Genomic DNA, 11918 nt, shown 5'->3' with positions numbered 1-11918 from the left:
CTTTTTTGTTCTGGAGGGAAGGAACGAATGAGTTTTTTTCTGAATCATTTGATGATCACGTTGGCCCTGTAATTAGTGGGGAAGTTTCAGCTGTGTCGAAGAGAGCCTGCAATCACTGAGTCTGTGTTAAATCGTCCAAAAAGGCTTCGTACACATCTGGAATTCGCAATCTTTCGTAAAAGGAACAAATTGTCCATACGATTGATTCTCCCGACTGAATGCAGTGCTTAACAGTAATAATAAATGTAAAGATCTCTTACAGCAAGCCAGCCGCTGAATACCAAGACGAAGGACTCCACCAAAGATTCTGTTTGGCTGATTTCACGTAATGAAATATTATATTAAAAACTGTACATAGATAAAGGAGAGAGAGAGAGAGAGAGCGAATGAAAATAGAGAAAATACTAATAATCCTCCATTAGTCTAGCTTTTCGCATGTCTTATCACGGATCAGCCGACAAAAGGGGAGGCCCTTACTTTACTGTATAGATTTATGTGTGAAGGTGAAGGGATCTGAAAGGCAACAGATACACGTCTATACAGACAAGACATTACACAAAGTTAGCGGCTAGTTGCATTCATCATCTATTCTTACTTGAAGAGACGTCAACTTAATTTCCTTAACATTTAAAAAAAATGTTAAATACTGTCAACGTAGTCAGCTCCAAGCAATTCCTTAAAATTTGCCATTACACACCCCACATCAGGCTGAACATGTTTAGTAGTCAAATCAGGTGTAAAAAAGGCCATTTTTTCTAGAAGCTTTACATTTTTTGGAATTCTCCTCTTAATTTCTTGGCATAATTGACAAAGAAATCTTTTTGTTCAATACCACTTGTCGCTTCATTGTTACTAAATCCTAAATTGATGCACTCAATATGTGTCACATAATCTCTGAAACTGAAGCCAGACACAACTTGTCTCTTTACATTGCTTAATCGTTCTGGAGAACTAAAACCGACAGATAGTTCAGCAGAAAAGTACATAGTTCTGATAACAGCTTAAGAGGTTCACCATTATCAGTCTGAAACATGTAATTACAATAGGTGACTGCTTTCAGTGAGTATTTCAAAGGTATAGGATATAATTTATTGGATTTGGATAATAGTATAACATGTAATTCACCAGTAGTATAGCATCTTTCTTAATCCTTGGCCAATTTAAAGTGAAACTCTAAAGCATCTCATTGGTCTAAAATTTTAGTAATGGCTCACTTGTCTCTGAGAAGTTGTTTTTTTTTGGGCAGTTTCTTTTTGGTCAGTGTTTCATGCATCAGAGATTATTCAGTTTGCCACTTAGTACTGCATGAAAACCATTTGTGAACTTCTCTACCAATGTATTGTAAATGTGAAAGCAACATTTTGGAAACATTTCCTGCAGAAAGATGCAGTGAGTGTGACACACATTTGACAGTAGTAAGTTGGGCCAGAGCTTACTTTCGAACTGAAGAGAATAAATGATGGTCTCCTGCCATTGCAATAGCTCTGTCCAAAGCTGTACCTATTTACTTATTTAAATAAACCCATCTGTAGTTAGTTGCTTTTTAAACACATTAGCTAAAGAGTCAGCATCACCACCTTCTCTTACATTATATTACTATTATACTTTTCTTACTATTATACATTTCGTGTTTTCACTAAAATTATGCACAATGATGCACAATATTTTCTTGATGTCAATGGACTTCCTCTCATCTCTTATCAGCGAATAAGGACTTTGCCAATGTCTTCAACGAGATCCTCAAGCAAACATGGTGAAATCAGATTAATAACCAGCACTGCACATTTAGCGTGATGCAACTTCATTCCACTGAGAACAGTAGATGACTTGTCCAAAGCTAGAAAGCTAGCAATAGAGGTGCTAGATGGTGCTGATACCAAACAATGTTCTGCAATGAATCCTGCCACTTCCAGCTCTGCAACTTTTCTTTCTCTAGGTATATTTGCACCACAAAATTTTGGTAATCTTGAGTTGCTGCAACCGAATTGTGAAATCAGAGGGCCTGTAAATACTTCTTACAGTTTGCATGGTTAGAAAAATCTTTTTTATGTGCTTGCAGTGTGTGTTTGCACAATTTGCAGAATGCTTGGTTTCGTCGTCTTTAGGACACGTGAACCACCCTGAAACAAATTGACGTTGTAGTAATGTATCTTGGTATGGTCAGTACTACAAACAGACTGATGGAATTGCAATGGGAAGCCCGTTGTCACCTATTGTGGCCAATTTGTTTATGGAGAACTTTGAGGAAAGTGCATTGGAGTCAGCGACCTTGAAACCTGCGTGTTTTTTCAGATATGTAGACGATACTTTTGTCGCTTGGCCTCATGGTAGTGAGAATTTAAATCGGTTTTTGGAACACCTGAGTTCAATCCACCGGAATATTCAGTTCACTATGGAGGTGGAAAAGAATGGATGTCTTCCCTTCCTTGATGTGTTGGTCAGAAGGAAGACTGATGGTACGTTGGGACATTCTGTTTATAGGAAGGCTACTCACACTGACTTGTATCTGTGAGCTGATAGTTGTCACCATCCAGCTCAGCGTGAAGGAGTACTTTGCACCTTGGTTCACAGGGCCCAAATTATCTCAGACCCTGAAAGTTCGGCAGCTGAGCTATCACATCTCGAAGTCACCTTTTGTCAGAATGGTTATAGTGAGAGGCGATCAAACGTGAGTTGCGTTATCAGCCTTCTGTGCAACAGGTGAGTGACGATAGCAACGAAGTGGCACCTAAGTCTATGGCCTTTTTGCCTTACGCAGGAAGCATTTCCAACAGGATTGGCCGTATTTTGCAGAAATATGATGTGAAATGTCTTTTTCGAGCACCTTCTAACGCCCTGTTGGCTTCCATAAAAGATGAACTTGGTTTGTGTAAGGCTGGTGTCTATCGTATTCCTTGCAGTTGTGACATATTGGTCAGACAATCAGGTGGAAGACAGGGGTATTGAACATAAGCGTCACACACGCTTACAACAGCCGAGCAAATCCGCTATTACAGAACATTGCCTTGACACCAGTCATTCTATGGAATACAACAACACGGAGATTCAGTCTTGCACGTCCAGCTATTGGAACAGTGTTATTAAGGAAGCTATTGAAATTAAACTATCAAACAACCTTATAAACAGAGATGGTGGATTTTGTTTAAATGCTGCTAGGAATCTGGCTCTGTCTCTCGTCAAAAAACAGAGGGACAGAATTAGTGTTATCTCACCTGTTGATTAATAGTCACTATCGATATTTCTGATGTTGGTTATCCTTGGTTGTGTGTTGACTCTGCGGTTACTTGTTCTGCGTGCGATATCTTCCTTGTTTCTCCTCTGTGAACCGAGGTATTAAATTCCCTTACACATTGCTTCCACCTTGCATTTGTGTCTTCAGAATGGCAGGGTGTGCTCCTGTCGAAATATCGGCGGTGGTCGACGATGTCACCCAGCAGCAAACCCGTAAGTTATTTGAAATTTTAATATTGTCAGTAAATGGACTGTTGTCAAACAGTGAACATGTAAGTGGAATTACAGTATTTTAATGGTAAGTTACTCCTGCAGTGCTGGCAGTATAAACTACGCTATATGGCAAAAGGAGAAGTCATGCGCAGAAATAAAATAAATCGCTGAAATGCTGTACATAAAGCAAATACGAATTGACATGTTTAATACAGATTCTAACTGCAGCAGTTCTGTACAGTTTATACAAGAAAAGGAAACAGTACTAGATACATTGAAATACAATAAAGTAACACAGCACACAACAATGGCTACCTCACTCAGTACTGGTAGCTAGCTAATACAGCTGTTGCCTAATTGTGTGGAGCTTGGAAGGAGTTTAAAAAAAAAGCACAAAAACCCAAACCCCATATGATCAATGCACACAAAAGTTTGTTGTCAACTTAGGTGATTTGTTTGATACTGCACACGCTGATTTGCTTCAATTAATGATGACAGGTCGGTCTGAACACTTAGCTGGAGTGGACAAAATAAGGCTAATGAAGAAGAAAGGGCACGCTTAAAACTATTAAGTAAAACGACACGCTAAATAACTATCCAAGGCAACTCCTTCGACACCGTCCTATGAACGATTACGAAAGACTCATTTCCTGATTTTAATGAAAATGACATGAATTTCCAAGAAGATCTTCTTACTCTGTTCGAGAACATACATCTCAGAACCCATAGAACAATTATGCAGAAAAATCTATAATTAGCAGAAGTAGATAGGTGCCAATTAAGTATGAAATATTCTGTGTTTATGTTTGAAGCTACATTTAGGCATTTAGACATAATATTGATGAATGTCATCCAAGTAAGTTCTCGATTCAAGGAGTTCGTGCAGAATAATGGAAAGAGCGTGCAGGATCCATAAAACCTATCTAGCAAAATGAAGTACTGGATGTTATAACTGTTCACTGGGATGGCAAACTGTTGCCTAGACGATTTGCGAGAGTTAGCAGAGATTTCTGTGATATTTTTGTGTGTAGATACACAGAAACTTAAACATTCCACATCCAGGTGCAATACACCAAGCTCGATGAAAGGCAAAAGCTATTTATTCCGTAAAAATATCATTAATTTATGTTCAGTACTAACTTCCGAGTAAGGATAGGGCAGCAGTGCTGATAGAAATTTGCCTGTTCATTGTCACATTCTGCATCCAGTCATGGATTCAATTTATTTTGGCAGTAAAAGCACCCTACCCAGGTTTGTGCTTTTTGGAGTCAATCGTAGGCTTATGTAAAAATTGATGAAACTGTCTGACACAGCTTTCACCAGTCTTTTGCTGTTAAAGTTTCTGTCTTGCACAGTTTGACAGTGATGTGGATCAATAAATGATGTAAAAAAGGTTGAAAATTTAACGAAAGAGAATTTATCAGCCCCTGGTGAACATTAAATCCCATCGAAGGAAGAACTTTGACTTCCATTCAACAGTAAGTTAAATAAGAATTTTTACATTTTAGAAAAATACATTTACGAATTTATTCGAGTTAGAAACAAGTCATTGTTCGTTCGTCTTAATATTAATGGCAGTTTTCTATGCTAATGCTCTTCTATGTGGCCAAATAACGCTTCTTTTCAAGAAGCCAGAAACAAGGTTTCAATGCTGGGGGCAGTGAACGATAAAGTTAATAAGCAGTGAAGTTGATGCAGGAACACTCTTTAATATTAAAATTTTGGTTTCCGGATCTCCCGTACTCACCTTTCTGAGTATACAACCCCTCCTCCCACAATTATCCACACATAAAAATCACAAGTTTAGATTTTTTAAAACTTTTGAAAAAACTTACAATGAGAAATCGTTTTTTACAGAAGTCTGTTCTGAATTTCAAGTTTTTAAAACATAATTTATTATAATAAAAACAAAGAAACCACAAAGATTTAATATGAACAACGGGTGTTATCGTCAGTCACCATAGCAGTCTCACTCTGCTCCCTATTTCTGCTCGATCTATCCACCCAAGTCAGTAGTCTTCGTAACTACAATATCAGGTTTTCAACTGCTGCCAGACACTTCGTTTACATGCAACACATCTTCCGAAAGACGAAAACTGAATTTCCAAATCCGTTTATCGCTGTCATGGTTAAATATTGTGGTCTGAAGCAGATCTGCTAGCTCAGTTCAACGTGGCGCTTGGAAAATAACTGTTACAGTTTCTGGTTTAGTCAGCACAATCACTATTTCTCTTCAATCAGACAAGGCATAAAAAGCTTCAGTCTAAAATTTCTTCTTATCCTTCGCCATACAAAAAAGCCATTCCGTCCATACTAGTGGAAAAATGTTGAATATAAGATGACACCTGACAGCCCAAGCACATTTCAACGTCGCTTGCGTTTACATGGGACCGAAAATCTACTGTGGAATCTGAAAACTGACTACTAGAAGCGGATTTCCAGAGTCGATTTTGAAGTGTTCACATGACCATCCAGAAGCGGTATTTGTAAATCGGTCAACGAAATCCAGCTTAGGGAGCCCAATGTAAATGTGGTCTTCCAACAAACATACATACATACATACGTGCATTAATCCTTTTTCCCAAGATCATGAATACGACATTTCGTAATTATGTAGAACGTGTCACTTTCACATAACTTTTCTTTAGACAAAATAATTAATTAATAAATTTTCAATTAGTTGCATTGTAGCTGCTGAGTGAAAATGTGTCCAGTATTAATTAATAGAACATTTAGCCATGAATGATAGTGAAGATATTCCATCACATCACGTTGGTCGCCCATTCTCACATTTATCAGTAACGGCGCAGCAGCAGATTAAAGTTACATAATGATTTAATACAGCCCTATTACGTTAAATCTATGGTCTGGACTTATTCCATCATGTTCAAAATAAATTCAGAGGGAGGTGCCGGCAGAAATTAAGACCTGTACAAAACTATCATCATTTAATCACAGTTGAGGAAAAACAAAAGTAGTTTGGCAGAAGTAAAGCTGTGAGTACCGGGCGTGAGTCGTGCTTCGGTAGCTCAGATGGTAGAGCACTTGCCCGCGAAAGTCAAAGGTCCCGAGTTCGAGTCTTGGTCGGGCACGCAGTTTTAATCTGCCAGGAAGTTTCATATCAGCGCACACTCTGCTGCAGAGTGGAAATCTCATTCTGAAGTTTTTGTTAAGTTCCATACATCTGAAAAAAGCCACTTACGTCTTTGCATATGCTAATGGTAACACCAAGCAAGCAAAAACGTACCCCTAAACGATAACACCGAAGTCTAGACCACAGACTAAGCCAAAGACCGCAGTGCACCCCTCGTTTCTGACTAACGAGAGTGAAAGAGATTTATGTGTATTTTCGGTCAGTCCGTGATGTGTGGTTTTGTCGGCAGGTATCAGCATTATCTGGTTCTATCGTCTACAGGCTCTTCAGGGAGCGAATCAGATTATTCTACCAAAACGAAAATAAACCCGTAACGCCAATAATCCCGTTACAATTAATACATAGTTCCTTCTTATTTCAGTGGCATACAAAACACCATGAAAACCCACAGAGCCAACTCAGTATGAATAAAAATACAAACCTGAAACCAGAACCCAACCGCCCACATTTCAGCTCTCTACTAAGTACTCACTGATCTCACGCAATAAGCAGAATTGGAATAGGACAATACTATAAAGCGTGATTTCTTCATAATTGCATTTATTCTAAAAATAAAATGAAAATCACTTTAGATAAGATTGAATGTCTAGTTTGCATCAAGTGATGTACCTAGAAACCATATAAATTCAGAAAATTACCAGAAAATTGTGGCTTGGCTCGCATGGTAAATAGTTTAGGTAATAGATACGTTCATCCACTCTTTCAGTTAATATACCCTACAAGTAACAGCATCAGCAAACACAGTAACAAACAAAATAGCCAAAAAACGAATACGACATTCATCTAAACCCACACCAGTCGGCATCTGTGTTCTGAATAAACTACTTCTTTGTTGAGTGCAAGAAAGAGCCACAAATTGACGCAGTGTGCTACAATGAAGATTCTACATTGTTGTACTTACGTTTGGAGAAAAGACAACCACTCGTCAAAGGTTGCTTGAAATCATTGCTCATTATCCTTCAAGTCAACAAAAGTTAGTTAGTTACATGTTCAATTGATCAATCTACAGTAACAGTTATGATGTAAGAAGTGTTAAGTGCATAAAAAATGCACACATGAATCAAGCTTCTTTTCTTTACGCTTGAAATATTTATTACATACCCCATTCCCTTGTTGTTGTTGTTGTGGTCTTCAGTCCTGAGACTGGTTTGATGCAGCTCTCCATGCTACTCTATCCTGTGCAAGCTTCTTCATCTCCCAGTAACTACTGCAACATACATCCTTCTGAATCTGCTTAGTGTATTCATCTCTTGGTCTCCCTCTACGATTTTTACTCTCCACAGTGCCCTCCAATACTAAATTGGTGATCCCTTGATGTCTCAGAACATGTCCTACCAATCTATCCCTTCTTTTAGTCAGGTTGTGCCACAAATTTCTCTTCTCCCCAATCCTATTCAATACCTCCTCATTAGTCATGTGATCTACCCATCTAATCTTCAGCATTCTTCTGTAGCACCACATTTCGAAAGCTTCTATTCTCTTCTTGTCCAAACTATTTATCGTCCATGTTTCACTTCCATACATGGCTACACTCCATACAAATACCTTTAGAAAATTTCTCTTCTTCAGAAATGCTATCCTTGCCATTGCCACTCTACATTTTATATCCTCTCTACTACGACCATCATCAGTTATTTTGCTCCTCAAATAGCAAAACTCCTTTACTACTTTAAGTGTCTCATTTCCTAATCTAATTCCCTCAGCATCACCCGAGTTAACTCGACTACATTCCATTATCTTCGTTTTGCTTTTGTTGATGTTCATCTTATATCCTCCTTTCAAGACACTATCCATTCCGTTCAACTGCTCTTCCAAGTCCTTTGCTGTCTCTGACAGAATTACAATATCATCGGAGAACCTCAAAGTTTTTATTTCTTCTCCATGGATTTTAATACCTACTCCTAACTTTTCTTTTGTTTCCTTCACTGCTTGCTCAATATGCAGACTGGATAACATTGGGGAGCGGCTACAAACCTGTCTCACTCCCTTCCCAACCACTGCTTCCCTTTCGTGTCTCTCCACTCTTATAATTGCCATCTGGTTTCTGTACAAATTGTAAAAGCCTTTCGCTCCCTATTTTACCCCTGCCACCTTCAGAATTTGAAAGAGAGTATTCCAGTCAACATTGTCAAACGCTTTCTCTAAGTCTATCAATTCTAGAAACGTAGGTTTGCCTTTCCTTAATCTAGCTTTTAAGATAAGTCATAAGGTCAGTATTGCCTCACCTGTTCCAATATTTCTACGGAATCCAAACTGACCTTCCCTGAGGTCGGCTTCTACCAGTTTTTCCATTCGTCTGTAAAGAATTCGCGTTAGAATTTTGCAGCTGTGACTTACTAAACTGATAGTTCGGTAATTTTCACATATGTCAATACCTGCTTTCTTTGGGATTGGAATTATTATATTCTTCTTGAAGTCTGAGGGTATTTCGCCTGTTTCATATATCTTGCTCACCAGATGGTAGAGTTTTGTCGGGACTGGCTCTCCCAAGGCTGTCAGTAGTTCTAATGGAATGTTGTCTACTCCCGGGGCCTTGTTTCGACTCAGGTCTTTCCATGCTCTGTCAAACTCTTCATGCAGTATCATATCTCCCATTTCATCTTCATCTACATCCTCTTCCATTTGCATAATATTGTCCTCAAGTACATCGCCCTTGTATAGACTCTCTATATACTCCTTCCACCTTTCTGCTTTCCCTTCTTTGCTTAGAATTGGGTTTCCATTCTGAGCTCTTGATATTCATACAAGTGGCTCTCTTTTCTCCAAAGGTCTCTTTAATTTTCCTGTAGGCAGTATCTATCTTACCCCTAGTGAGATAAGCCTCTACATCCTTACATTTATCCTCTAGCCATCCCTGCTTAGCCATTTTGCACTTCCTGTCGATCTCATTTTTGAGACGTTTGTATTCCTTTTTGCCTGCTTCATTTACTGTATTTTTATATTTTCTCCTTTCAACAATTAAGTTCAATATTTCTTCTGTTAACCAAGGATTTCTAGCAGCCCTCTCCTTTTTACCTACTTTATCCTCTGCTACCTTCACTACTTCATCCCTCAAAGTCACCCATTCTTGTTCCACTGTATTTCTTTCCCCCATTCCTGTCAATGGTTCCCTTATGCTCTCCTTCAAACTCTGTACAACCTCTGGTTCTTTCAGTTTATCCAGGTCCCATCTCCTAAATTCCCACCTTTTTGCAGTTTCTTCAGTTTTAATCTACAGTTCATAACCAATTGATTGTGGTCAGAGTCCACATCTGCTCCTGGAAATGTCTTACAATTTAAAACCTGGTTCCTAAATCTCTGTCTTACCATTATATAATCTATCTGAAACCTGTCAGTATCTCCGGGCTTCTTCCATGTATACAACCTTCTTTTATGATTCTTGAACCAAGTGTTAGCTATGATTAAGTTATGCTCTGTGCAAAATTCTACTAGGCGGCTTCCTCTTTCATTTCTTCCCCCCAGTCCATATTCACCTACTACGTTTCCTTCTCTCGCTTTTCCTACTACCGAATTCTAGTCACCCATGACTATTAAATTTTCGTCTCCCTTCACTATCCGAATAATTTCTTTTATTTCATCTTACATTTCTTCAATTTCTTCGTCATCTGCAGAGCTAGTTTGCATATAAACTTGTACTACTGTGGTAGGCGTGGGCCTCATGTCTATCTTGGCCACAATAATGCGTTCACTATGCTGTTTGTAGTAGCTTACGCGCACTCCTATTTTTTTATTCATTATTAAACCTGCTCCTGCATTACCCCTATTTGATTTTGTATTTATAACCCTGTATTCGCCTGACCAAAAGTCTTGTTCCTCCTGCCACCGAACTTCACTAATTCCCACTATATCTAACTTTAACCTATCCATTTCCTTTTTAAATTTTCTAATTTACCTGTCCGATTAAGGGATCTGACATTCCACACTCCGATACATAGAACGCCAGTTTTCTTTCTCCTGATAATGACGTCCTCCTGAGTAGTCCCCGCCTGGAGATTCAAATGGGAGACTATTTTACCTCCCGAATATTTTACCCAAGAGGACGCCATCGTCATTTAACCATACAGTAAAGCTGCATGCCCTCGGGAAAAATTACGGCCGTAGTTTCCCCTTGCTTTCAGCCGTTCGTAATACCAGCACAGCAAGGCCGTTTTGGTTGTGTTACAAGGCCAGATCAGTCAATCATCCAGACTGTTGCCCCTGCAACTACTGAAAAGGCTGCTGCCGCTCTTCAGGAACCACACGTTTGTCTGGCCTCTCAACAGATACCCCATTCGTTAAATGGCACAAAATGCATATGTCATACCTATTCAAGAATTCATCCATGGTATAGAAAGAGTTGTCAAGGGTATATGATTTCAATTTATTTTTGAAAGTATTACTGATGTCTGTCAGACATTTTATTTCAGCTGATAATTAAGCGAAAAGATTTACAGCAGTATATTTTTCCCCTTTCTGTGCCAAAGATAAATTAAATAGAGGATAGTGTAAAGCTTGCTTTCTTCTGGTATTATAATCATGAACATTACTGTTGTTTTTAAAATAATCCTTGTGGTTGAGAACAAATTTCATTACTGAGGAAATGTACTGTGAGACTTGCAGAAATTCTTAACCTTCTAAACAGATGCTTACAAGATGTGCGACTGTGAGACCTGCACATTATTCTAACCACTTTCTTTTGAGCAGTGTACACTTTTTGCCTAAGTGTTGAGTTAGCCCAAAATATTATTCTGTATGATATCAGAGAAAGAAAGTACACAAAGTATGTTAGCTTACTAGTTTCTTTATCCTCAAAATTGGCAATTATTCTGATTGCAAAAGTTGCTGAACCTAGTCGCTTTAGGAGATTCAAAATAAGAATTTTCCAAATAAAATTCTCATATATATATACACCCAAAAACTTAGCATGCTCTACCCTGGCTACTGACTTCCATTAATGTGTTATGTTTGTTGAAGAAACTGTACTCCTTGCAGCAGCAAATTGGATGTACTGTACTTTTTCAAAGTTCAGAGAGGGCCCATTTGCAGAAAACCAATTAATAACTTTTCCAAAGACTTCATTTGTATCGTTTTCGATTGGAGTTTCTTTTACTTGATTAATAATGATGCTTGCATATCAGCAAACAGTCAGTTTAGCTTCTTGTTTCAAATAAGAATTGAGGTCATTAACATAAATCGAGAACAGAAGGGGATCCATGATCGAACACTGTTGAACACCTAATGTAATTTCCCCCAGGTTACTTGAAGTGGCAAACTTCTTAAAATCACTAAGGGGGTAGATACAATAATCATGGCTAAAAATCACATTTTCAACAATAGTATT

This window comes from Schistocerca cancellata, chromosome 3 (genome assembly GCF_023864275.1).
Source record: "Schistocerca cancellata isolate TAMUIC-IGC-003103 chromosome 3, iqSchCanc2.1, whole genome shotgun sequence".
Taxonomy (NCBI): domain Eukaryota; kingdom Metazoa; phylum Arthropoda; class Insecta; order Orthoptera; family Acrididae; genus Schistocerca; species Schistocerca cancellata.
Note: the sequence above shows the minus strand (reverse complement) of the source record.